At 28.1% G+C, this 26,628-nt stretch overlaps 1 long non-coding RNA gene across 4 annotated transcripts in view; it reads right to left on the bottom strand.

The window, feature by feature from the left end:
• The window catches only part of LOC107447505 (uncharacterized), a 290,115-nt gene extending 265,599 nt beyond the window's left edge, over positions 1 to 24,516 (bottom strand). For 3 of the 4 annotated variants that reach the window (XR_001584537.4, XR_001584538.4, XR_011638361.2), the window contains exon 1: positions 24,364 to 24,515. This is a non-coding gene — a long non-coding RNA (uncharacterized LOC107447505). Of the gene's footprint in view, positions 1 to 24,363 lie in introns of all 4 variants that reach the window. The other variant, XR_001584536.4, reaches the window with a different exon arrangement.
• Positions 24,517 to 26,628: the final 2,112 nt, after the last annotated feature.

Below are 26,628 nucleotides of genomic sequence, written 5' to 3'. Positions count from 1 at the left end.
CATTCCAGCCTATTATGATGTGTTCGTATTATGCAGTTGGTTAGTCTGATGACTAATCAAGAAATTGTGATATAATTTACCAAGATAAAATTGAGACAAAGTTGCATTTTATATAAGCGTTTGAATTGTTCATAAATAATGAAGGGTATAATCATTTTAAATTAAAATTTTTAAACCGAGAATGGCATAAAATAATGACAGAGAAAGCAATAAAATTGTCATAAAGTAAAACATGGTAGACATCTTTGCAATTCTGCTTATGTTTTTTTTAATTTATAAATTTTTTTTTTAAATAGGACACTGAAATCCTTAAAAAATAAAGTAAATGAAATTTAATATTTGTTTTGCATTATCAATATATTTTTGAGAGGATTTAAAAAAGAATTTGTAGAAAAAATTCTACTCATCAATTTTTGTAAAAAAACGAAATAATAAATTTTTTTTTTCTTTTTATAATCAGATTCTAAGGAAGTAAAAACGCAAATATTTCTAGCGAAAGTATTTAACGTATCCTGTCTTGATGTATAGTTGCTTCCTTTTTCGGTGCTGAGGAATTCTAAAATGATTTGCAGTGATTACGGGTCAATATGATTACGGTGTCAAACCTTTTATTTACTTTCCTTACTTTTATTATTTATTTATTCACTTTTTGTTTGTTTGTTTACTGACAACATGTATTTATCGTGCATTGAAATCAACTTAACGGCTTCATTGCCAAAACATTTCATTTAAAAAACAATCCCATTTTTATTAATATATTCACACTAATTCTTTCAAACAATTGTAATTTTGTCAATTCCAAATAATTTTTTGCGTGATAACTGCAGTTCTCAATTTAAAAAATGCATTTAGTTTACCTGAAAATCAAAAATGGCATCAACTATACCCAAAAATTAGGGGATGATATTGGCCCGATATTATTTTTTTAGCTGAAGGAATAGTTAAAACAAAAACGTTTTTATTTTAAGAAATAAGGTGGTAGTTCAAATAAAGAAATATTGAACGCGTCAATACCGAATTATTTATGGATTTATCTTATATCTTTAAGAATTTATTTGATGTGCTTCCAATATTCATTCAAGGATAAAATATATTGTCAAGTTGAAATGCTCTGAAACTATGCGCGTAAAATTTTGAATTTAGTTCATTTTAACTCGTTACAGTAACAATCTTCTAAGCGCACACAGTACTTTTATTTTCTTTAATAATAATAATAATTTAAAAAAAACGATTTTTTATCTTAAGGAAATAAATTATGACAGTCCACCGAAATCGATTCGTAAAATATAGATTAACAGTTAGATGTGTAATTATGAAGTTGTGACTTTTTTCAAAATTCAAGTGGTAGTTAATATAAGAAAATACTTAATTTAAACATTAATATTCATCTCTATTTCTATAATAGTGATTTTCACATGATTGTAACATAAAAGTTGGGTGGTAATGTGAGAAACAATTATAGTATTTCAGTAGGGCTAGGCATGCACATAAATGTTGGGTGTTCACAATACGAAACAAATAAAACAAACTTTTGTATTTTTAAATTGAAAGATTATCCAAGACAAAAAAAAAAATTTTTTTTTAAACATTAAGTTGTAGCTAATATTAGAAAATACTCAATTAATCTTAACATTAATGTATTACCACAATTTTCCTAATAGCACTTTTTACAATGTTACATTGAAAGGAATTACTTGAACAGTAAAATATAAAGCTATTCATCATTCAAACTTGTCCGGGAAAATGAATAACGAAAGAAAGCTGAAGAAATTCCCTTTAGAAACAGGGTCACATAACAAAAATTTGAATACGGAATTTCAAATGAACCATACCATAAAACATAGTGTTCCTAAAAATTTCATAATACTAAAAGTTTTACGACATATGCGACAAAATAGTGATGGATAGAGAGGCGACAGGCTAAAATATTTGTTATGTTAATAACTTCGTCACACTTAAAGACAACTTTGATTGTGACAAATTACTCCTCTACCCATGCACAGCCAATAAGACCGTTACTGTCTGAAAAGATTAAGCCCTGAGGAAAAGGATGATCTGGCTGGGGACTATAAATCACCAGATCATTCCAGGATAGCTTCCGGCAGAAAATACGCTTTCCCAGAATTCCCAGGCTAGGGTAAAGATCAAACTTTTAGTAAAAGGGGGCAGGGGTTTCAGGAAAAATCTCAGTGACGAATCGTAGTTGCGTCCACAGATTAAACTCGAACCCAGATAGAGAAGATCCAGAGTCACGTGGGTTTCTAGTCCTTTCATTAACATAAAGATCGTTATAGCATCCCACTTTAATCCAGGAACATTCATCAAGAGAATTTAGTAACTCTCTGACAGGAGGGAGTTTATTCAGTTGAGGGGAGGGGGGCGATGCTTTTAAATAAACCCAATGGGATTAAAATACTTTGATAAAATTGTCTTGTCCATAGCCAATAGCATTAAGAGAGTGATGGAAAAAATATAAAAGCATATTTTACCCTTAAAGTTTCCATTTGTTTTCGGTTATTTGTCCAATATTTATTAAGTGTGTATCTAAAGATAAAGTGCTCATTTTTTCATTTCATTTCACATTCATCATCGAAAGAAAGACGGAAAGATACTGTTTCCGAAGCAAGATAACAATTTAATCCTAGTAAGGTTTAGTCTTGGTAACGTTTAAGCTAACGATTTTAATCTAAATATTTTGAAAGCCAATTACAGATAAAAAATTGTTAAATAAACTATTCCTTTGTCATACTTTCGCTAATTCTGAATGTTTTCATTTATAAAGAAAGTATTCAAATCGCGTGTAGTGTGCCTACCGTCTTTTTAAATGCCGGTTTTTATTTCTTTGCTTATTTCTTTTTTTAATGAATAGTTTTTCATTATAAGGATTTAAGGATTTATTTTGCAAAAATATATAACTCTGACTACCAAATACACTATTAATAAAAATATTTTTATTTGGTTCTGAATTATTTTTATTTGGTTCAGATTCTTAATGCAATTATTGGGCACCATACTCTTTTGAACCTTGAGACTGTAATGAAGGAGAACGTGATGATAAATTAATTTGGCTTTTTTTTAAAAAAAAAAACTGATTCCTCCGTCATAATTTATTACGACCTTAAAATATTATTTGTATAAGTTTTTATTTTTTATTTTTACAAAGATTGAAGATATTTTATTGCTATTTTTAATGCTTAAGGAAATAGCTGAAAATATGCCACACATTTGTTTAAGCAAAAATGTACTATGATATATATATATATATATCCTCCATCTATAACAATGGGCTCACCCAGGTTTTCATGGTTTCTCGCCCAGGAACAATGTTTTCATGGGGCACATTAGGACCAATAATCCTCATAGAACAATCCCTGACGCCTGTAAGCTACTTGAACATAGTTGCAGACCAGGTTCACCCATTCATGGCAACAATTTTTCCTGCGGGGGATGGTGTTTACCAACAGGATAATGCACTATGTCATAAGGGTCGAATCGTCGAGGAACATTCCAGTGACTTTCAAGTCTTGTCTTGGCTCCCAAATGCACCTGATCTTAATCCAATAGAGCATTTGTGGTCCTACTTAGAAAACCAAATTCGTGCTGCCACGCTACCCCCTCGCAATGTGAGGGAATTGCAGGACCAGTTTATGAGCACTTGGTACCAGATACCTCAGACTACCTATCGGCACCTTGTGGAATCAATGCCACGGCGGGTGCTAACAGTTCTGAGGGCTAAAGGTGGTCCTACATGTTATTAGCAGGGTGGTCATTATGTAATGGCTCTTCGGTGTGTGTTTGTATATATATATATATATATATATATATATATATATATATATATATATATATATATATATCCGGGATTGATTAATAATATAAAATTTATATTTCGATGCTGTTTAGGTTAGGGGTCTGGTGATCTTGCTGGCCAATCCACCGGACGAATCTCTTCACTTAGCATTAAAATCGCCTCCATATAAGCTTTGTGTAGTCACGTGATGTCTAATGAAATCAAATCAGGGCTAAACATCAATGCTAAACCTCAATCCTTGACCTCACAATATTCTTCAAAAGACATGAAATTATCATTTAACATCGTGCCTATCACTAAATCTTTGCAGTCATAATAGTCATTTAGAGGTAGTTTAAATGGCTCATACTTTCATATAGAACGATGCAAATAACATAATCACGTAGATCTATACTGAATGTACTAGGCTATCTCATAGAATTTTATTATTAAATTATGGATTTATGAAGTTTTCGGATCATATTTTTAGACGCCAGCCATTTTATGATCAAATTATTGTTTTAGGAAACTTAATTTAAAGTTATGCTTTCCCACACTATATGTAACTAAAAAAGAATTGCTTAACTGTATGAGCAATTATTTCGACTGGTAGTAAAATTAATGATTTAATTTATCATTATTGGTTTAGGAAATACAATTTCAAGTAATTGTTTCCAGCAATACATGTAACTAATTCAATAATTGTTATGAGACCCCACTTGGTATCAATTAAATAGCTAGTACCCCAGAATATTTAAAGTGGCAGCCAAACAACAAGTTTAACTTAATTAGTTTCATTTCGCCGGCACTTAAAAAATTTCTGTTCAAGATTATCATGTTGTATATACATATTTAAGCTGATTGCATGTAGTTGCGGAAAAATCATTCTAAATTTTATTTACTAAATCAATGTTAAAATGCTTAGTCATAAAATTTACTACTACTTTAAATATTGAAAAAAAAAAAATAATTCGAATAAATTGGTATAAGCTGGAAATGAGTGCGAGAGGCTTTTAAGGAGATGGCAAAATTAATTGAATTTCCGCGAGCTTGGTTTAGAATTCTCTGGTACTTTGCAAAATGCTTTGCAGAACAGTCGACATACCTGCATATTTTTGTTCAAAAAAGTTATACTGTTTAATAGTGAAAGTACTATGAAATTTTTGAAGAAAAGAGAAACTTCCTTAACATACCTGCCACCGTGTTCCGATTTATTGGAACGTTTTTATTTAGAATGTTAGTAAATTTTTTTAAACATTTTATAAATGGATTAATAATTTAAATTTAGAATGATTTTTCCACTACTACATACAAACGAGTTAACCATATATATTTAACATATTAATTGTGCTAAATAAATCATCAATTCTAAAGCACGTGACCAAAAACTACCAACTTCCCAGATAAAAGGGCTTTCATTTATCCATACAGCACCGGGGCTCTAAAAAATACATACAAAGTTGCTATAAAATTCACAGCAATTTTTACCGGGTAGAAAATTACAAGAAATGACCTGTCAAAAAATGACAAGAAATATATTCATATGCAAATTAAGAAAGAAAACATTGAATTGATTTGGCAAAAGATAAAGTTTGTTCCGTTTGAGTCCATTTACAAAGAATTTTTCGATACATATCCTCTGAAATTTCCATTACAAAACTAAACATTTAAGGCCATTTCACAAAAGATTTGCCAGAAAAGCATTCATTTATCATTCTAAGCTTACAAATCCAATATACCTCCTCAAGAATGATATAAGATTAGGCTATTGTAATGAGTTGTTTATCAATTTTCTGTTTTCCCTAACCGCTATTTACATGGATGACGAAACAACAACAACATCATAATATACTATCCCAGAAATAGGAACAAAACAAGATAAATACCACGATTATAGGAGATTTTGAAGATATATCGGGTGATGCTTTATCACCGACATTGTCATCATATCCGAAGGAAAATCCCTTTAAATCCTATCCGTGTTTCTTCATTTAACTTTATTGCAGCAATTTATCACTGCTACTATCCTTTCGCTGTTTCTACTAGCTTGAAGGATATTAAAACGCCAGTTTCGCCAGCAAAGAAATGAACGCCCGTTATTTATTAGAGGTGTACGTTACATCATAAAAAAATTCTTTCAACGAGTTTTTATAGGAATGACTAAAAGTTTTGTTTACTTTTATCATCATTTAGAGTTTTTTAATAGTTCTTTGCTGCGGGAAAAATGCCATAGTTGTGTCGCTCTTTAGGGATTATATTTTTTCTCCTCCAACCAGTCTTCGCTTTACTTATAAATTTTCGTTTGTTATTGCTTTTTTTTTTCCTTCGCTACACTTTTTTGCGATTTTTTTTCCCATTCGCATGTGGACTAATTTGCCTGTAAGTTTTGGAAAAATATTTTAGAAACAAAATCCATCATGCCAGGATTATAGAGATTAATTTTTTAATGGCAATGGTTTCTATTTTGCAGCGAAAAAAGATTGCCCGCAAAGAAATGAAACAATATTTTTATTATGGGCATATTCTTTCTTTTACAACATAACTTTTTGGCTTTTTGGAATGAAAAAGAATTTTTTAAAGTTTATTTGTGTGGTGTATTAATAAATCGTTATAGTACATTTTGCCTGAATGAGTTTTTTACTCTCTTTAGAGACTAATGTATTTGCTTCTTTTAGAATTTGATGGCTACCTTATATCCGTAATCATAAAATACGAAGACTAGCTTTGCAGTCATCAAAGCTACTGTTTTTAAAGCTATTATTTTATTCAACGAATAGGGAAGAAAGGAAAGATTACAGATTGTTATGTTTATTTGCGATCTAGTTTTTATTAATATATTTGGACACGAAAGAAAAAATTCTAAAATTATTGCTTTTTTTATGTTAATACGATGAGTGTGGGTGCTAAACTAATGAAGGCAAGACTTTGCTTTCTGTAAATATTCAAACTTTCTGATTTCAATGACTCCGAAATTTTATTTCTTAAATGTGAAACCTTTAGTTGGAAATAAAAATTTCGGGCATTATTCTGCTCAAAAATAAGAGCAGTATGAAATATTTTAATAAGAAAAAGTTACCTCTTTCACATTTACGCACAGTAAAAAGTGGATACTCGATTATCACGAAATTTTCTTCGTTTTTGACGAAACCATTTCGTGGTATAATAACTATCCGAGCAAAAATATCGCCAAAGTGATAAAATAACTTCTTCGAGGAAACGAATTTCGTCAAAATTGAATAAATATTGCATCATTCTATTTCTTTTCCAAAAAAAAAGGAAAGTAATAAATAAATATTGCAGTGCCTAATGTATTGAACTTCGTTAATAATCACTTTAACCCCTTAACGATCGGTTAATTTTGCAGAAAACGATCATAAAAGTGCCTTTTTTTCGGCATTTGTATTTGTATTATGTATTTGATTAGTACGGGCATCTAGTTTAAAATAAACTAACTATCTACAATTACCTTAAAAATATCCTGGTACTGACATCTGATGAGTAAAATGAGAAATAAAATGTTTTCCGGTCAAAAGAAATTAATAATTTTATTCTTATTGGCATGTTACTACCAGGCCTGAAAGCGAGATGGAAAAGAGAAAATACTGGTAATAGAACTATTTCAATATTAGATAACATTCGGGAGGAGTTAATCTATTATTAACAATAAACAATTCACTGAAATGAATTTTTTCTCGCCAAAGAAGCAATTCAATATAAAAATTGTTTCCGTTAAAAGCAATTGGTAGCTATAGATTTTTATTATTCCCGAAAAAGAGCTAAGAAATGAAATTTATTTGTTACCAGTAATTACTCTTTTCCGTCTTGATATATATCGGCTCTCAGCCCTGGTTACTACTGAACATTCCAGCCCGTCAATATCACGGGAGCGAGAAATAGAGGGCGAAACCTCACCCCGTCTTTTTTACGGGAGCGAGAAGGAAGGGGTTAACGTGGGCACCATGCAGATGGCACGACACAAAGACAGATAGATAAATGACACCTAAGTCCGATGACGGATTCTAACTCTGGATCTTCCTGGTACAATACCAACTTCTTGACCACCATACAAAGCCATCAGCGTAACTTATCAGTTTATTTTCAATTGTCTAGTCTTTATTCCAGTTTCGTCATCCTAGCTAACTATCTCCCACAATGCTCTACGAATAGGCTTCGAATTGCGGAATTAATATATATTACGGTATATAGAACTGTTTTGTTTTTGAAAAATAAATTATAGTAGTGAAGCATTTGTGCTACCATGTATTTCTTTTCGTAAAAGGGAACCGTCCTTTTAAAAGGGCGCTAGGTAAAAATTGGTAATTATTTTTTTTTTTTAATAAGCGCTGTTGAACAGCCGACCCAATTTTGGGTTTACGACTAGAAGACAAGGAAGCTCATGGATCAGCACCCCCAGAGGTATGATTTGCTATAGGAACATGAAGGACTTTGTGACTAGAAAGATTTTATTTGCAGCAGTCACCGTTTTCTGCACGGATGGGTAAAACCTTTGATGCACATGCGTCACTGGCTTATCTTTTTAATCATTCTTTTCTAACGCTCTAATTACAAGTTGTTATTGTTGTTGTTATTGTCAGCCATTTAGGCAGAGAATGTGTGATTGTTCTTGTTTTACAGTGGTGCCATCTAGGGCCAATAATTTGACATCTGTCACAGTCATACGTCACACTTGTTTATAGGGCGGACCCATTCATACATCCATTCACAGATCGCAATTTTGACCTGAGCCAGAGAACGATCAATCTTCAATTCAGTACTGCCAAAGGCATAAGTTGTTATGGGGACATGGAGGGCTTTGTGACCCGACAGATTTAACGTGTACCAGTCACCATTTACTACACGAGGAGTCTTCGGCCGGCTGGATTCGAACTCACGTTTTCAAGAAAGTGAGTCTAGCTCCTTGCCAACCAGGCTATCCCGGCCCCTCTAATTATAAGTAAAAATATATTTTGGTATTTTTTAATAACAAAAAAAGCAGTCGAATAGTTACTAAGAAAATCTATTAGATTATCGAAATTATATTTGTATTTAAATATAAAATCTTTAAAAAAGTATTTTATAACTTTTTTTTTCATCATTAATAATTGATTTTGTAAATTAAAGTAATTTCAGTGATGAATAACTGTTTCTCTCAGATCTAAATAACTGCAAATTTATTAAATTAATGCTTAGAGTGAGTCGTGGTGGGTTATTGAGCAGTAACATGAGAATCTAGAGTAAATTTCTATCCCCTACCAGAACTATGCTTAAATTGAGGATCACGAATGAAGGGTGCTGCCACCTATCCGGTTCTGAGCTAAGAGGTACTTTCACCCTTGCTGTGCTCTCTTATAAAACGAAAGGTGCACCTTCCTGATCTAATTTGCATAAGGCTAGCTAGCTTCGCTTGTTCAAGTGTCAACAGAATCCTCAGATCTTAATCTTTTAAATAAAATAGAACTAAAAAATCATTAGTTTTAAGGCAATTGGCCATTTCAATATAGGCAGTCGCTTCAAGATATTTGCTCATTTCAAAGTTTAAAACATTCTTTTCAACAAAGCAGTATAAATAGTTTAGAGTTTGTTTTTTTTTCGCTGATCGAAGGGAGCTCAAACTGCAATTTTTTTTTATATTTATTTATTTTTCATGGCGAAGCAACAAAGAACATATTTAAGTTTAGAACAAAAAAATTTTAAAAAGTGTAGAGAAAAGTAGTAATTTTCCATTTGCTTCAATAATAAAAAAATAAATAAATAAATAAAATCCCTAGTACCATTCTTTTCCCTCAAGTTACGGCACTAATACTTGGCAGTCAGAATGTACTTCTTTTCCTACAACTTATACCTTACTTCATATATCAAGTGCTGCCAAAAAATTCGAAAAACTTTGGAACATTCAAAGCTGTAATGAACAGAAGTTCTACCAATACATATTTTCTCAGAGAAAAAAAGGGAATATCAAACAAACCTTATATACATTAAAGCCAAGATAGCTGATAACTAAAATTCCTAGCCAAAAACTTTTTTTTTTCAGAACATACTTTTTCTTGTAGAAGCTTCTCTCAAAAATTCACACTCATGAATCTTTAAAGTGTAAAGAAATATGAGGGTGCGAAAAAAATGAGTTTTAGAAGAGAAAAGAGCGCGGAAAGGAAAGTAACATGTCATTATCATTTCTCAGTGTCAAGGGAAATTGCGTTGAGAAAGGAAAGAATACACTTGTGATTTATTACAACTTGAAAGTAAACTAGCAGTATCATTTTAAAATGCTTTATTTCTTCTCTCCTAGATGTTAATTTTAAGATGCAGAAAGGGGAAAACTTTTTTTATTTTTTAGAATAATATAAAGTTACATTTTTAATGTCTTCTGAGAGAATTAATATTTAATAATGATTTTGTCCAAAAGTTTAAGATGCATTTTTAACCGCTTTCCTGATTACCCCGAGTTAACTCGGATATGTATATATCGCAAATACTTATTATTATCCCGAGAAAACTCGAGTGTAGCAGAATTCGTCAGTACGTTTTGTTTCATCACGTTTTTACTCGGCCGGAAGCACCGACCAGGTGGCCGAGTGGTTTAGCGCGCCTGACTGCGGCTAAACCATGCGATGGTTGCGGGTTCGAATCCCGCTCAGAGCATGAATGTTTCTTTCTCTCTCTCTGTGTTCTATGTCCTTTCTTCTGTGTGAAGGTGACCCGCCCTATAAACGGGTTTGTGGGTGTGTGACGTGGGCGACGCTGCTCCACCACCACAGCCGTGGCTTGGCCATAGGTGCTTTCTGGGTAACGAGAAGAGAGTAGAAATTCTGGCATTTCTGAGGCCAATGGGAAATAGACCCAAGCGGTCCGCCACTAACCAAACAAAAAAAAAAAAAAAAAAAAAAAAAGAAAGAAAGAAAAAATTTCTGCTGGAAGCAAACAAACAAATAATAATAATAATTTGCTGTGATTGAAAGTTTGACAAGTTTTGTTTGGGAGTTATGCTATTGGATTGTGGGACTGCACACGTATTTTGCGTGATTGTATATATGAATTTACATAGAAAGAGTTAAAAAAAAATGGCGTATCACTTCACTGGAATTTGGAAACTTTCACTTTTGCGTTGTCCCTTGTTTTAAAATCTATCATACAAAGACTAATATTTAACTTTTTTCATTTGCCCGAGATAAGTCAGGACAGTAGACTGACGGTAAATAAAATGCTTTTGACGCATAAAATAAAATAAAGTTTCAACTTAAAACTTGTGTATTATGTTTTGTTTTAGTTCCTCGTATTTATTAATAAAATAGGAAATATGTTGATTTTTTGAATTTTTTTTTTCTTCCAAAAAATTGGTAAGGGAAGTAATTAACAGTGAATATGAAATACTACAATCTATAACCACCCCACAAAAAATCACATAATTCTTCATGGTTATAGATTTACGTTTTACAGTATATTTACTAAAGGCATTGCACCTTAGTTTGTTTCTCACGTTTTGAAGTATATTCGTAAGTTTTGAAAACTCATTTTATTGCATGCATATACAGTACTGCTCAAAAGTATCAGTACACCTAGAAACTTATAAAAAAATGCCAAAATTCAAAGTGTCATAACTTCTTTAAAAATGATCAAAAATGCTTCTGCTTTAGCTCATTTTGAAGCTTAAAATCTCTACTTTTATGTACTTTAATTGTTTTTAATTACTATATTTTGCAATTATGTACAATTACACTCTAAACAATCATAGAAAATTGTATTAATTTTTTGTGAAGTTTGACGCGATGTACGGGCACAAAGGGGTTAGATATTGTTAATTTTTATTATACCATTGAAAAATTTGGACTTTTAGCTTTCATTCAAAAAAAAATTCCAAAAAATCATGTTTTTTGACGAAGTTATTGTTAAATAAAAAAAAAAAGGTTTTCTTTCAGAATTTAATGATTTTTCAGCAATTATAATGAATTTTAGTGTAATTATAATATGATATGAAAATTTTTTAATTAAAATAAGTTAAAATTTAATATTTCTCGATAATATTATTTCATAATTTATTATAACAATTTTAACTTTTTTTTTTGGAAAATATAATAATGAAATAAGAATCAACGTTTACAATTTAATATTTTGAAATTTATTTTTTCGTATTTTTCTCAGAAAAAATTTGAAAACAAAAATGTACATACGTTTTTGTTTAAATGAAAGCTAAAAGTCCAAATTTTTCAATGGTATAATAAAAATTAACAATATCTAACCCCTTTGTGCCCGTACATCGCGTCAAACTTCACAAAAAATTAATACAATTTTCTATGATTGTTTAGAGTGTAATTGTACATAGATGCAAAGTATATTAATTAAAAACAATTAAAGTACATAAAAGTAGAGATTTTAAGCTTCAAAATGAGCTGAAGCAGAAGCATTTTTTATCATTTTTGAAGAAGTTATGACACTTTGAATTTTGCCATTTTTTAATAAGTTTCTAGGTGTACTGATACTTTTGAGCGGTAAAATATGCTGTTACAGTTCATAACTGTAAGTTAGTGAACATGCAACACGGTATTACATCCTACTCTTTCCAGATCCAGTCCTTGTCTGGATCCAGTTCACTCTGTTTGCTCGACAGCTCATTTGCCTGACAACTCATTTTTATGACATGTATGTTTGCCAGTAATTTAAGTTCCAGACATGTACATTTGCCCTACGATTTAATTCCCTGAGGTGTTCGTTTGCCAGACATGGCTGGGATGTAAGGAAATAAGTACAAGATTCTTTGTTAGAAACTGTTTTACCTTTTAAATAAGGCTGAGCAAGAAAGTGGAAGCGATATTTAATGATTGTTTATATAGTAACTGCTTATGTTCCAAACCTTTCCCCTGCTTCCATAAGGACTTGGGACCTTCCAGAATTATAATTAATTCAAGGCAGCATAACAAGTTGTTTTTTATTTTATTCTTTTAGTTTTTAATTTTATTTACTTTTACTTTTATATTCATTTTATTCCATTTTAGTTTTTCATTCTTTTAGTTTGATGAATAATTTTTTTCTATTATTTTTTTTTTCGAATTTAAAACAAGAAAGACGTTTAAGAATGAATTGGGCAACATTACATTTTCAACAAATAGGAAAGCTCTTATCAAACTAATCAGTTAGATATTGATCAAAACCGGATCCCCGAAAGCAGAAATCTATAAAATTCCTAAAGTAATTTTGTAATCAAATAAAATTTCAGTGAAAATTTTATCTGAACTTAAGAATTTGAATCAGGTATAAAACTTAAACTGTATAAAACATCTGGGCACCTGAGGCCCTTTTTCCATTCGTCTTTAGTTTGATTTTCGTGATGCTTCGATGAGGTTGTGGAAAGCAAATGAAGTAAGATGAATCAGGTATATCTGTTTGAAATTGTATATGTCTGCGCAAATTATTTTTACGTGGTGGTGAACAAAATTCCTTCATTTAAAATTTAATAAATAATTATACATTACCATTCCTACCACTAAAAAATATTTTTCTTTAACTGCAGAATACCCGTTGCTGTTGTAAAAATAACAATAAATAAACCAATAACACCTTTATTTGGTTGTTGGTGCTTTAATAAATTTCATTTAAAATTATTATTGTTACGATTACTACAGGTCTACCAACTTTTTATGTTTTGGGGAATAATTTCTTGTAGGTTAGCTATGTTAAGGTTTCAATTTATTATTATTTGCTTTGTTAACTTGATTTAAAGTTATATTCTACACTACTACGTGTAAATGATTCAAAAGTTTATAAAAACACCATTTTGTTCCAGATTTCTCGTGGTGAGACATTTTAATTGTTGGCAAAATTACCAAAAGCTCTGAATGCATTAATTTTTTATTATCTCCTATTCTATTAAATATTTTGCAAAAAGTGCAGTAGCTAGAAGCGCTGCATATAAATAATTCAAAGATATTTATGACAGACTTGATTCAAATACCATGTTTTAAAGTTAAGATATTATTTTTAAATCAGCCTACTTACCTAAAAAAAAAATTAATGATAAAACGCTTTTTTTCTCTTTTTTTTAGCATTTGAAAAAGAATTTCATTAAAAAGCATAAAAATTCAATCTTATACAAAGAGTGTTTGAAAAAACATTCGCATACTATTTATGAATGTTCGCATTCTATTTATCAAACTAGAAATTGATACTCTAAACATGATTACAGATACAATTATATGAATAAAAATTTTCAAACTGCACAAGATAATTTATTATATAGGTTGATTAAACCATCAAAAGTACTTTTAAATTACTTGAAGGCGTTTCTTACATTACCAAGTAATTAGATTTGATACAAAATAATACAAAGAAGTTTTTTGATGGATGATACAATTATTTTGAGTGATGCGGGATCTCTATAAAGTAGACATATGGGGTTGTACGGTTAAGTCTGAAGCTTTTAACTTGATGAAAACATAAAATTTTTTTTAATAAATATTAAAAACTTATTGAAGAGATTTTTATAAATAGTTTTGATAGTGTGTAAAAATTTTTTGCAGATAAATGTGAAAAACGAAATGTATACTACACACAACTTAATAGAAAATTATAAATTACTTAACAAGAAAAATAAAAGAAAATTTGATAATATGAAAATTAATGATTTCAATATGTAATAAATTAATAGTTTGGGAAAATGAAACGGAAAAAAATCGCATTTAATTAATGTTTCATAAAGATAATTAATAAGACTCTTCTTAAAAATTATAAAAAAAACAAATATTATAGTAGATTGTTAGTATAATCTTTTAAAACTAGATATTTTTTTTCTAAATCAGCAAACGTCTATGATGAATTCGGTGTCCCTTAATCCATTAATGACCCGTATAACCCTAATACTTTAATGTTGGCATGGTTTTATATCATGGTTTAGAATACGAGCAGCAGATCCATATTTAAGAGAGGCAATAATTATTGCGTAGTAATAAATAGTAATAATTATTAATAATTAGCAATAATTATAACTATAAATAATAATTGCATAGCAATAATTATAAAATATTAATTATGTAACAATAATTAGCAATAATTATTGATTGTGTGCTATTAATTGCGTAGCAATATTCAGGGTGGACAAAATAATAGAACCACTTCTATAGTAATATATGTTTCATATTTCTCTAAAAATACTAAAAAATTTATTTTAATTCAGAAGTGTTTACATCATGCTATTTCTCGTAATTATCAAAGAAGTTTAAAGCTTTTAAACGTTTGAGGAACCGATAATAAACTACAAACAGAAAATACTCTTTTCGAAAACTCTGTGCCATAAAATTTGTTACTTGTAACAATTATTTTGGTGATTATGTGCAATATTTGCTCGAAATGTCGTAAGTTTAGCTTAAATATTTATGGAGATATGGACATTTAATAAAAAACTATGTGTCGTTTTTTTATTATAGCTTGTTTTTTTCGTATATGTTGTTTTTTTACTATAACTTTAAAAATATTCAATAAAATTAAACAAAATTTTTAGAGTAATTTAAAATTAATTACAAAATTTTTACTTTGAAGTTTGAAGAAAAAAAAATCTTTGAAAACTTTGCAATATATAGGTAATTAAAGTAGTTCTTTTATGCTGCTCATGTGCGGAAAAGATTTAGCTTTTTTCCCCCTAATTAGAGAATCTTATTTGGCAACTAATGAAAAAAATCTGATACAAATATCTTAAAACCTAAAATAGTTTAATGTAATTTTCTAAATAGTTTTCGTTCTTTTTAAGAGAAACTCAAAATAATAAGGAGTGATTTAGAATATTACTTTGTATCACGACACAAAATTAAATGACAAATGATAATACCTTACAATAAACATTCATACACCGAAATATGATTGTATAAGAAAAGAAAACATGCAAAAGAAAACACATTTTTATGGGAGATGATCCCTAACAATGCCCGTGCCATTTTTTTAAATAAATCTTGTTTATTAGTGGGAAATAACATATGTGGAAAACTCCTTTTCATTTTAAGATTTCTTTTAAAAAACGTGAAAACTACTTAGAAAATTGCTAGAAATCTTTGAAATTTTTAAGAAATTTAATTTCAGATTTTTTTTATTAGTTACCAATATTCACTACAAAATTTAAGTAAATAAATAAATAAAATGAAATTCTTCCTATGCATGTGCAGTATAAAGTAACCAGATTAGTAACTCATATATTGCGCAGTTTTTAACCTCAAGTCTTAAAGTAATAATTTTGTGATTAATTTTAAATTTCTCCAAAAATGTTTTTAATTTTACTGTACTTTTTTAAAGTTATCGCAAAAAAACTTAAGACAAAAAAAAAAAAGAAATAATAATTATAAAAATGTCCATATTTCCATAAATATTTAAGCTAGGTTCACGAATTGTAATTATTGTACATAATAACAGAATAAATTGCTACAAATTTCAAAGTTATTGCTACATTTTGCGACATAGGATGTTGCGACATAGGATGTTATCCGTTTGCAACTTATTGTTGGTCTCTCAAACTTCTAAAAGCTTTAAACTTCTTCGATAAGTATGGGAAATCGCGAAACCTAAACACTTCTAAATTTATAAAATTATTCTTTAAGTAGTACTTAAGATCAAAAAATGGGTTAGTATAGAAGTGTTTCCATTATTTTGTTCAACCCCTGTATATTATTACACAAATTTTATAAATGTTTGTCTTCGCGAGAATTTCCTGTCAATCGTTCAAATTCAGAAAATATTTGAATAAATAAGAAGGATGATATGACAATGAAAAATGGTTTCATTAGCCCACCGGCTCCATCCCCTCTGTCCATGATCAAGAAGATAATTATGGAAAATATCTGGAAATTCAGAGAATTTCACATGGAAAATCCTTAGTTCCCTTCCACATCAAACCTACCTTCAGATGACGATTATCGTTATCGAAATCCTCTAATTCCTCGCATTGTGATTGGTCAATCATCTATTTCCTCTTCGTAAGATCGATTCCCTATGGCTTACTCGATAAGCCCTCTAGATGAAGATATCGAAGTATCGGGAATGACTCAAGCTGATTAAATCGACGCTTCGATTTTTCGAAGATGAAGTTTCGAGATTTATTTGCAAAAGCTCTAATGTATCGATATTAATAGTTTCACGGTTATTGGTTTTCTTAGCATTTCGATGAATAAAAATACTTCCTTAAACCACTTATTTTAAGAGGAAGAGAGAAAAACCTTTTTTTTTTTGGTTAAGTTAGATGGTTAGAACTATAAATAGAAAAACCTGAATTTTCTTCTCAATTTTATTTAAAATATAAATGGAATGTTGGCCAACTGATTATAAATGTCTCAAAAATATTTTAGTTTCTTTACTTGTATTTTATAAAATCTAGCAGCAGTTCTTTCAGATAATTCAAAATAATGTTGAAATAAATATGTATTAAAGAGGATAATTTTTCTTTTAAAAGATGATTCAACTTTTCCCTTTACTTCTTAAAAACAAAAACTTCATAATTTATAAGAATTTCGGACTCTTAACAAATAAAAAGTTCATGAACCTTAAAAAAATTGCTTGAAATTTGAATTAACATTATTTTTTTCATTTAAAAATCTTTGGCGGTTCATGTGGAACCCCATCACCACAGTATTATAATTTTTTCGATAAAGAATTAGTTACTTAATTATCTTTATGTTTTTATTTAAGTAGATATTCATATACAGTTTTTATTCTAACAATTAAACCTCAAGATGTTTTTAAGGTTCTAGCGATTAAAGGTCAAGATCTCGCTTAAAGTCAGCGATCCTGTGCGTGACAAAAAAATATTTCGCTGAAAACTGTGTTACATTGTTAGCGGTAAACTCAATTAGAGTAAAAACGATCTGTTCAAATTTTTATTAAATTTTGTTAATTAAGAAACTTTTTTCTTAAACTCCTATTCGAAGTTTAATAAAAATTTCACTTTAGCAAAACAATCGAAGAATAATTTTACCACATTTTAATATTCCTGAATCTATAAAAAATATTTCTATACATTTTGAGCTATAAACAAAACAAATCAATAAACTTCCAAAACATTACTTATATAGCTCAAATGTTACTAAAAGAAAGAAATGATAATAACCTACTCTTTATTAAGATTAATTTTAATACATTTTTACTTTACATAATTTTTAGACTTAGATTTTAGACTTCGACGAATAAATTCCTGCATAACAAGAGTTAAAAAAGAATTTAATGTTTATTAAGGTAGGCAGAAACACCTTTATATTTATCAAGCAATACTTATTAGCAATATTCCAGTATTAATGGCTAAATATTTCTTGTTAGACAAAATTTCCAAGGATAAGCAGAGAGTAAACAATGCACTAATGAACCAATGATAAATTAAAAAAAAAAAAAAAAAAAAAATTCCTCACGAAGCCAAATATGATTTTCTATAATAATGATCAAATTTAATTAGAACTATTTAACCGAATTCAACCTGAAATAAAAAATAAATAAAATTGAACTATTTTAGAAGAAAATTCGTCTTGGATCTTGAAGAAATTTCGATGAGAACCAGATTATGTTTACATCAATTTCACCAAAGATTATGACTCAAAATATCGTTTCTTCAACCAATTTGTGCTTGATGTCCTCTTAAAATCTTTTTTTTTTTCTTAAATAAAAACAAAAGTTGTAGCATAGTTGTTTAACCACTGAAATCAGCAAGCAGAATGCACTTTTTTTAAACTAAAGTGGTGGGCAATAGAGCAAAATTTGCAATGGGGGTAAACAAATATGCTCTGCCACTTTTAGATATACTCTATTAAGTATTATAAATAGATATATTACTATTTGGTATATTTAGGTATCTTATGTATTTAGGTATATTAGGTACTAGGTATATTAGGTATTTTTTATTTCACTGCTATTTTAACCTACTTTTTTTAAAAAGACTTTTTCAATAATGAGAAAAGTGGTAGCTCCATCATGGAAACTCAGTTGGTAAAAATAAGATCAACCGTAATGAATTCTTAAGAAGAGTATTCATATTTGGATCTAAAGTGTTATTTTAAAGTTAAATTTGTAGGTAACAGAAAAAATATATATTTGCTATAAACAAAAATGCAATAACTTTTTTCAGAAAATTGTTTTTTATGTACTTTCAGGGGCAGGGCACAAATGGATTAAGAGAACACCTTGAATCGAAAGAATCATGAAGAGGTATTGTTCCTTGCTATTGTATTCGTTATATTATATTTCTAGACATTTAACACAGTTTTCGAAAAAGAAAATTTAGAAAACAATATTTATAAGAGCGAATAACTATTATTATCTTAATATCTTATATTAACTGCAAACTCTCTCCGTTTTCTGAGAAAATGTTAGCTTTATATTCAAAGTAAGCATAATTAATGCTTTAATAAACAATGACTTTAACCACCGTTGTATATAAATAACTGCAACATACATATATATATTGAAAACTTTTTAATTATTCAATGTTGTTCTTCAAAAAAAATTACTTAAATTTTATTTACCGTTTACGTACCGGCCCCTTGTTTTGCCACACTGGAAAAAGTGCCTTAATAAAAACTGTGGTTTGCAATTTTGGATAACAATTCAATGAAAATTTTCTCCATTACCAGTTTGTTTGATTACTAACCAAAGCTGGTTGATTTTAGAACAAGGTATTTATCAAAAGATATAATTTTATATTATTGATATATTTTGGTAGACAGGAATATTCAGTTTCCCAGATTGTAAGTGCTTAAATTGATAATTTTGAGTCTTTAACATTTAAAAAATGGTTAAGGTAGCATAAATTTCGCATTATCACTAGAAAAAATTTTTTTTTTCAAAAAGTGTGAATTCTGTTGAGCTGCTGCAACCTTTAAAAAAAATTAACAAAAATTAAAAAAAACTATAAGTGGTAGCTAAGGTTTCTCAAAGCTATTAAAAATGTTAAAATTTAGCAACCACTTGAACATTTCACATGATTTTGCACCCAAATACATTATCTTGCAATTGAAACTTTTTGGTTGATACAAATGCCTAAAACCATTTACTTTTTCTCAATTTTGCTATTACTATAAAAGTGTCGCAGCTATATTACAGACCATTATAAAAAATTTATTCAGTGACTTGTGAATGTTGTTTTAATTTGTAGTTAACTCTTCTGTTTTGACATCGCAATTTTACGTTTTAAATCGTAGCTGAAATAAAACACCAGTAATGATTGATCCCTGATATCCAATCTTAGGGGCACGATTTGATATGAACGAAGCACAACTGGAAAGGAAGTAATGAACAGAACTCTTCCATGAAATCGATCATCGAGTGAATAGATGCAAATGTGATTCATGCTGCAACAGAATCTGCAGTTCAGATAGAGATTCATGGTAATGATGTCCTTTCATTTGAACCCAGAAGGAGGATTGGAAGAATTGTTTAAAGAACATTTCAGAACTGCCAAATGATGTTGGTTAAGCGAGTTTACGTATTTGCATATCTTCGGATTGAACAATATGCTGTACTTCATGGAATTTCATAATTAGAAGTAGTTGAACTCCAAAAATGAGTAAATGTCTTCAAATATTCGTAAGGTTCTGATAGACAAAATGTTAAAAAATTATTTTTAAAAAATGTACTATTTTCTTCAAGATATATATATATATATATATATATATATATATATATATATATATATATATATACAATAGTTGAGACTCCATGACTTAAATCTTGAAGAAAATAGTACATTTTCTTTCATTTTTTTTATTTTGGCGAACGTCTAAGTAGTTTCATCTTATTATATTTTGAATTATTTTAGCAAAATTATCTTTTTAAAATTTAAAAGGTTTTTGCCGAAATTTTTTTTAAGTAAATTAAAAAAATGGCTTCTTAAATTGCACAACATAACCTTGGATTAAAGGGGGGGAAATGGGGGGGGGATATTATTAAGTGATTTATTTTCTGAAAAAAGGTATGCCAAAGTTTGACATTTCTTTCAAGTGGTTCGTATTCGATCAATCAGTTTCTTATAGCTATTTCCCAACACATAAGTTTCAAATAATTAAACTAATTTTTTTAAAATAAAAAATGTGTGGCCTACATATAGGTAGAAGTTGCGTTATATTTATGCTCGTGATTAGCATAGAAAATCAAGATTTTTCTGTCCTTTAAGATTTGATACAGTTTAAATATGCATATTTTGTATTTTTTTCTTAATTGATAGCTGAATTTCAGAAAAATAACATAAGCATAGTCATATCTACTATAAAATATAATCAAATATTTTAAAATCTATTCAAATGGTGTGAACGCTTCAATATTGATTTTACTAGATTCAAGTGCAATATAACTCTATAAAATTTAGTCACTATTTTTTGATTTTTCCATGTCATGGATGCACTTAATTTGGTGGGGTGAGCAAATGTTGGGTATGAATTTGTATGCTAATGCCCTTAATTATCTTTTAAAAAGTTAATTGAATTATTGGGACTGTTGTATATATATATATATATATATATATATATATATATATATATATATATATATATATATATATATATATATATATATATATATATGATATATATATATATATATATATATATATATATATATATATGATATATATATATATATATATATATATATATATATATATATATATATATATATATATATATATATATATATATATATATATATATATATATATATATATATATATATATACAGTCGACTCGTGTTATAACGACCCTGTGATAGAACGACCAACATGATATAACGACCCTGTGAAGGAGTCCCAATTCACATCCATAGAAGATAACGTTATTTTACTCTTGCTATAACGACCGTAAAAAAGGTCAACTCCTAATATAACGACCCTCTCTGAATTTGAACACCGCTCTTTTCTAACTTCCTATTGGAAAGTGGGGTTGAATGGTTGACCTTGAACAAGCACACATATGTTAAGTCTTCTTAACATGTTACTTCAACAAATTAATGCACATCAAAAAATTAATGTCTTCGTCTAATGAAGCCTCGTTTATGTTCCTCGGTTTACTCTTCTTTATAATACTGCAGATTATGTACATAAAAAAAATTCGTTATATGTACCGCAAATTATGTACATCAAAAAATTTATTCATTAGAAACTAGATTTTTTTTTGTCATACTATGTTTTTTAATCTGTACTTCAAAATAAAATTCTTAATTGTTAACAGTTGTAATTCAATTGTTAAAATTTCATTATGTTTTATTAATGTATGCATCCTATCCTTTTTTGGTTTATAACATGTATACCACAAATAGTAGGTATATGCATGCATTATGACGTTTAAAACCATTATGTGACCGATTTTCAAAGGAAATTTGCTCATTTTGATATAGCGACCATTTGATATAACGACCAGATTGGGGCAGTTCCAATGGGGTCGTTATAACGCGAGTCAACTGTATATATATATATATATATATATATATATATATATATATATATATATATATATATATATATATATATATATATATATATATATATATATATATAAAAGTGCAAAAGAGATTAATAATGAACTTTTGTATTTAAATATTGAGTATTTTTGCACCAGGTGCCTTGCCATGGCACTGTGTGCTGCTTCTTCCATTTTTACGTTAAATAAAAAATAATAATGAAAATGTATATTTGCTTATAATGCTTACAATAAAATAATTTTCTAATAATTTTTTTCCATTCAGAAACAAAAGTTGTTAAAAAGTTTGTCCAGAATACATATTTATTTGAACTAATGTTGGCTATAGAATAATTAAATTATTTAAGAATACTGAAATTCTTTAAACGTTTATTATTCTTTGAATGTAAACTTTACTTGTTATTTTAGTTTCAATTACAATGAAAAACTTCAGATTAATAAAGATTTTATAATTAAAATTTTGTATCTTAATATAGGTGGTTTTTCTTAGATAATATTTTTTGTTATTTTTATTTACTTAACAAAACTGTCATGTAAGTTTTAATAGTTAGATGAGAATATATTGAAATATTTTTGTCGAATTAACCATTACTATTATTTTTAATTTATAATACATTTAGGTTATTATATATATCTATTATATAACAGTTTAAGTATTTAATTTTATATACATTTTTAAAGTTTAAAAATTATTACCAAAATTTGACTAAGAGACTAAAATATTTTTTCAAAGTTTTTTTCTGACTAAATGAATTTAATTTTACAATAAAATTCATAATTTCTTTTTGTGGAGCATTATTATTTCTGAATTATTTGGATTTAAAATTTTTATTTCAAAAGTACTAATGAATTTAAAATCTTGCTAAATTAAAAAGTTAAAAAATTGATTATTAATTAACTGAATAATTAAAAAAATTAATTATTTCTGTCCTATTATAATGCCTACGTGAAGTGTTTATAAATAACATAAAAAATTTTGTCAATCTTGGTCACTTCTTGTAGTTGTTGTTCATAATTTTAAAATTACTGATACTTTTGGATTCGATATTAAAAGTAGATGTTTCAAAAATGTATTAAAACAAAAGAAACAAAATGGTTAATTTGTAAATAACCACTTAATTCATATGAAAAAGAAATTGTGTAAGCTATATATAAATTTTTGAGATTAAATTAATATTTCTACTTAAATGGAGCACAATTCAACTTAATCGTTAGTTTGTTTTATCGTTATAAACAAGAAATTACTGATCATATTATTAACATATTAGATTAATGAATCGTTTATGTAATTAGCGAATAATGTATTAATGAGTTTTATATTAAGTTTAAAAGACTTTTAGTAATAATTTAATGTACAATTCAGACATTAAGTTACTTCCAACGAATAATAAAATGCCTTCTATATATAAAAATTTATAAGGGTTTTATATATTTGTTGCCTTTAATTTATTTAAAAATTAACCAAAAAAGTTGAGCAATAAAACATAAATCATGCATAAACCACTAAAATATTTTATTGCTTGCATATTTTATGATTTAAAGTTTCCTTTTAACAATGGATTGTTTTAAGAAAACCTAATTAGTATTAAACACATTATTAATCAAATCAGATGCTCGCGCTTAGTGAAAAAATAAAACATAATATTTAAAATAGACATTAATTAAAAAATAAAATGATATATCGCTTTAAATCATCATTATCTGTTTTATTCGAGATAAACTCATTTAAAAAATCATTTATCAAACTTGAGTCTATATGAAAAACGAGACAGATGACACGTTGAAAAATTTTATTATTAATTACTATTGAATCATGAAAACCCTTTAAAATCATTTGCAAATATATTATCACAAAATGATCATATAAAGCATTAAAAATTTATTCTCTCTAACATCGTTAACAGCTCCCGGAAATAAAAAAGAAACTTTCATTTTCCGAAAAAGATACATTGTATTGTTGTAGTAGAAAGACGCGATTTTTCGTCATTGGCGAGATTCCGCCATGTTGCTTTTCATTCGAATCCATTCGATGAAAGCGATTTTGCATTTTTTTACTGTTGTCATCAGTGCTTTCATCCTATTTTATTTCATATTCATATGTTTCTGAATGTCTTGTGATTCAGGATAAATTAATAAAGCATTAAAATATTAACTTACTTGTTGTGATTTGGCGGCAGAATTGCAGGATATACCCATCGCATTCTTTGTGTAGATGTATTCTTGGGCGTACAGGCTGTGCTTTTCATTGGTAGTCGAGCAAGTAGGAAAGCTTTTTGCTGCTATTCGTTGAGAATCGATAATCACGCTTCTTCAGAATTCACCTAAGGGCATTTTCTTTCTTACAATGTTTCTTTTTGAATCTTAGGGAGTGGACATAAGGGTTGTGGGGTCAAAAGCCCGGCTAGATTTTAAACATTTTATAAAGGCTTGTTTTAAAAATCCGAACACGAATTAAAAAGAGAAACGTATATAGTTGTAGATACCGTTAGATAATTATTTTGAAAAGAAAATCATTTGAATTAAAATTATAAATTTTTATTTGAGTTATACATAAATTAATAATATGGAAAAATTATTTTTTTAAATAAGTTAATTAATTGACGTTATTTTCAGAAAAAATATATAAATGATTTGAAAATGTGCATATATTTTAAATATGCGTGGAAAGAAACAATAGATTAATATATTATCATAATATAATGTATATTTATAATAATGTATATTTATAATAATAATAGTATAATGAAGAGTATTTAGGCAGTATCTTAATCCAATTATATTTCATTTAGAATATCCGGAAAAAATGTGCAACCATTTGAGGAAATACGAAAGAAAAAAAAGAGTTCGTGGGTAATGGATATGTAATAAATTTCAAAAAAAAAAAATAATTCCAGGAATGTATGTAAAAAACAACAACAATTTGTCATTAATTGTTTCATGTCTGGAAGTAACACATTCTAAACTTTTATTTACGAAAAAAAAGCATTTGTGACTTAAATGTAACGTAAATAAAAGCAAAACTATCTGGAAAAATACTGAATGAAAGATATTTTTTCATTTGTTTGATAAAATAGTTATGAAGAACAGTTACAGAGAAAAAATATATAATTTAGACTCCTGATAAGATTTTTAAATATAAAATGTTTTAGTTTAAGTAATAAATAACTCAATTAATTCAAAACATTTCTACTACTTTTTGATTGTTTCCAAGGAAACTTTGTTTAATTGTTTTCAAGGGAACTTTTTTTAGTTATTTTTCTAATATTTCTAATATTTAATTGGAATAATAAAATTATTTTTTAGAATAGCTGTCTCAGTAAATTTGTTTCATACAATGATGTTTGTGGATTAAAGATATAAACTATTTTATTAGAACACACTATTTATGCGAAAACTCTTGATGTTCTTTTAGTCTTTTTACGAGTCTTTACGAGTCTTATTAAAAATAAATTGAAAATCATTCCTAAATATTAAACTGCATCATGTTGATCTAGAATAATATTCAAGATTTCGCCTTAGTGGACTAAACGGACGAAAAAGTTTGAATTTTTAATGCGAATTTTTTAAGTTGATGCCAGTTTTCCTTCACCTATAGTTGCTTTTTTGCTAACTAACTTCAGATATTATTTAATAGATGATACACATACAAATACTTTTAAGATACTCAACTAAACCAAGCTAGGATACAGCAAATAAATCATTTTACAAATAACTCCGCTAAACATCCGAGATAGAGACAAGATTACATATGTTTGTCAATATATTTTTAAAATCTTAAATCTGAAAGGAAAAAAAATCATTGAATTTGGTGAAAATCCTTTTCTTATTTTAATTATATTTCAACTTTTTCAGAGTGACTTCCTTTAATATTATTTTTAAGTTTAAGTGCAATTATATAGGAAGAAAGATAAGTTAATTCATTTCTAACAAAAAGTAAGGCAATTAAGGAATAAATTTTATAGAAATAAGCAAAGGAAGAAAAAACGTTTCAATGTATTCATGCTTACTAGTCAGGCAATCCTGATGCTGCTTAGGTAGAGGTTTTGAGTCTCTTGTGCCCATACATGACATGCCAGCACGTTGCTCTACATTAAAAAGGAATTTTAGATAGTAAGAGACCATCGTGATCGGTTTCTTCCTTCCATGAAGAATGATATTTATTTTGTCTACTTTAGAGACTCTAATCTCATTCTCATTCACCTAAATGACCTATAATCAAAAACAAAAATTTTTTCAACTCGTAACTTTCAATAGAAATTGTATATACATAAATTTAAAAAAAATACTTTTCAAAAGTTACTTTATTTAAAATAAATAGAAAGTGGTTCTTATTTTGTTCCCCTCAAAAAATCCAACAAATTGTAATGAGTTATAAAGCAAGTTTATTTTAAAATTAATAAAGGACTATACAAAGAACTGTAG

The sequence above is a fragment of the Parasteatoda tepidariorum genome, chromosome 12 (assembly GCF_982258835.1).
Source record: "Parasteatoda tepidariorum strain Cologne lab strain chromosome 12, Ptep-v5.0, whole genome shotgun sequence".
In the NCBI taxonomy this organism is placed as follows: domain Eukaryota; kingdom Metazoa; phylum Arthropoda; class Arachnida; order Araneae; family Theridiidae; genus Parasteatoda; species Parasteatoda tepidariorum.
The sequence above is the reverse complement of the archived record's forward strand: the minus strand, read 5'-3'. Positions and strand labels throughout refer to the sequence as shown.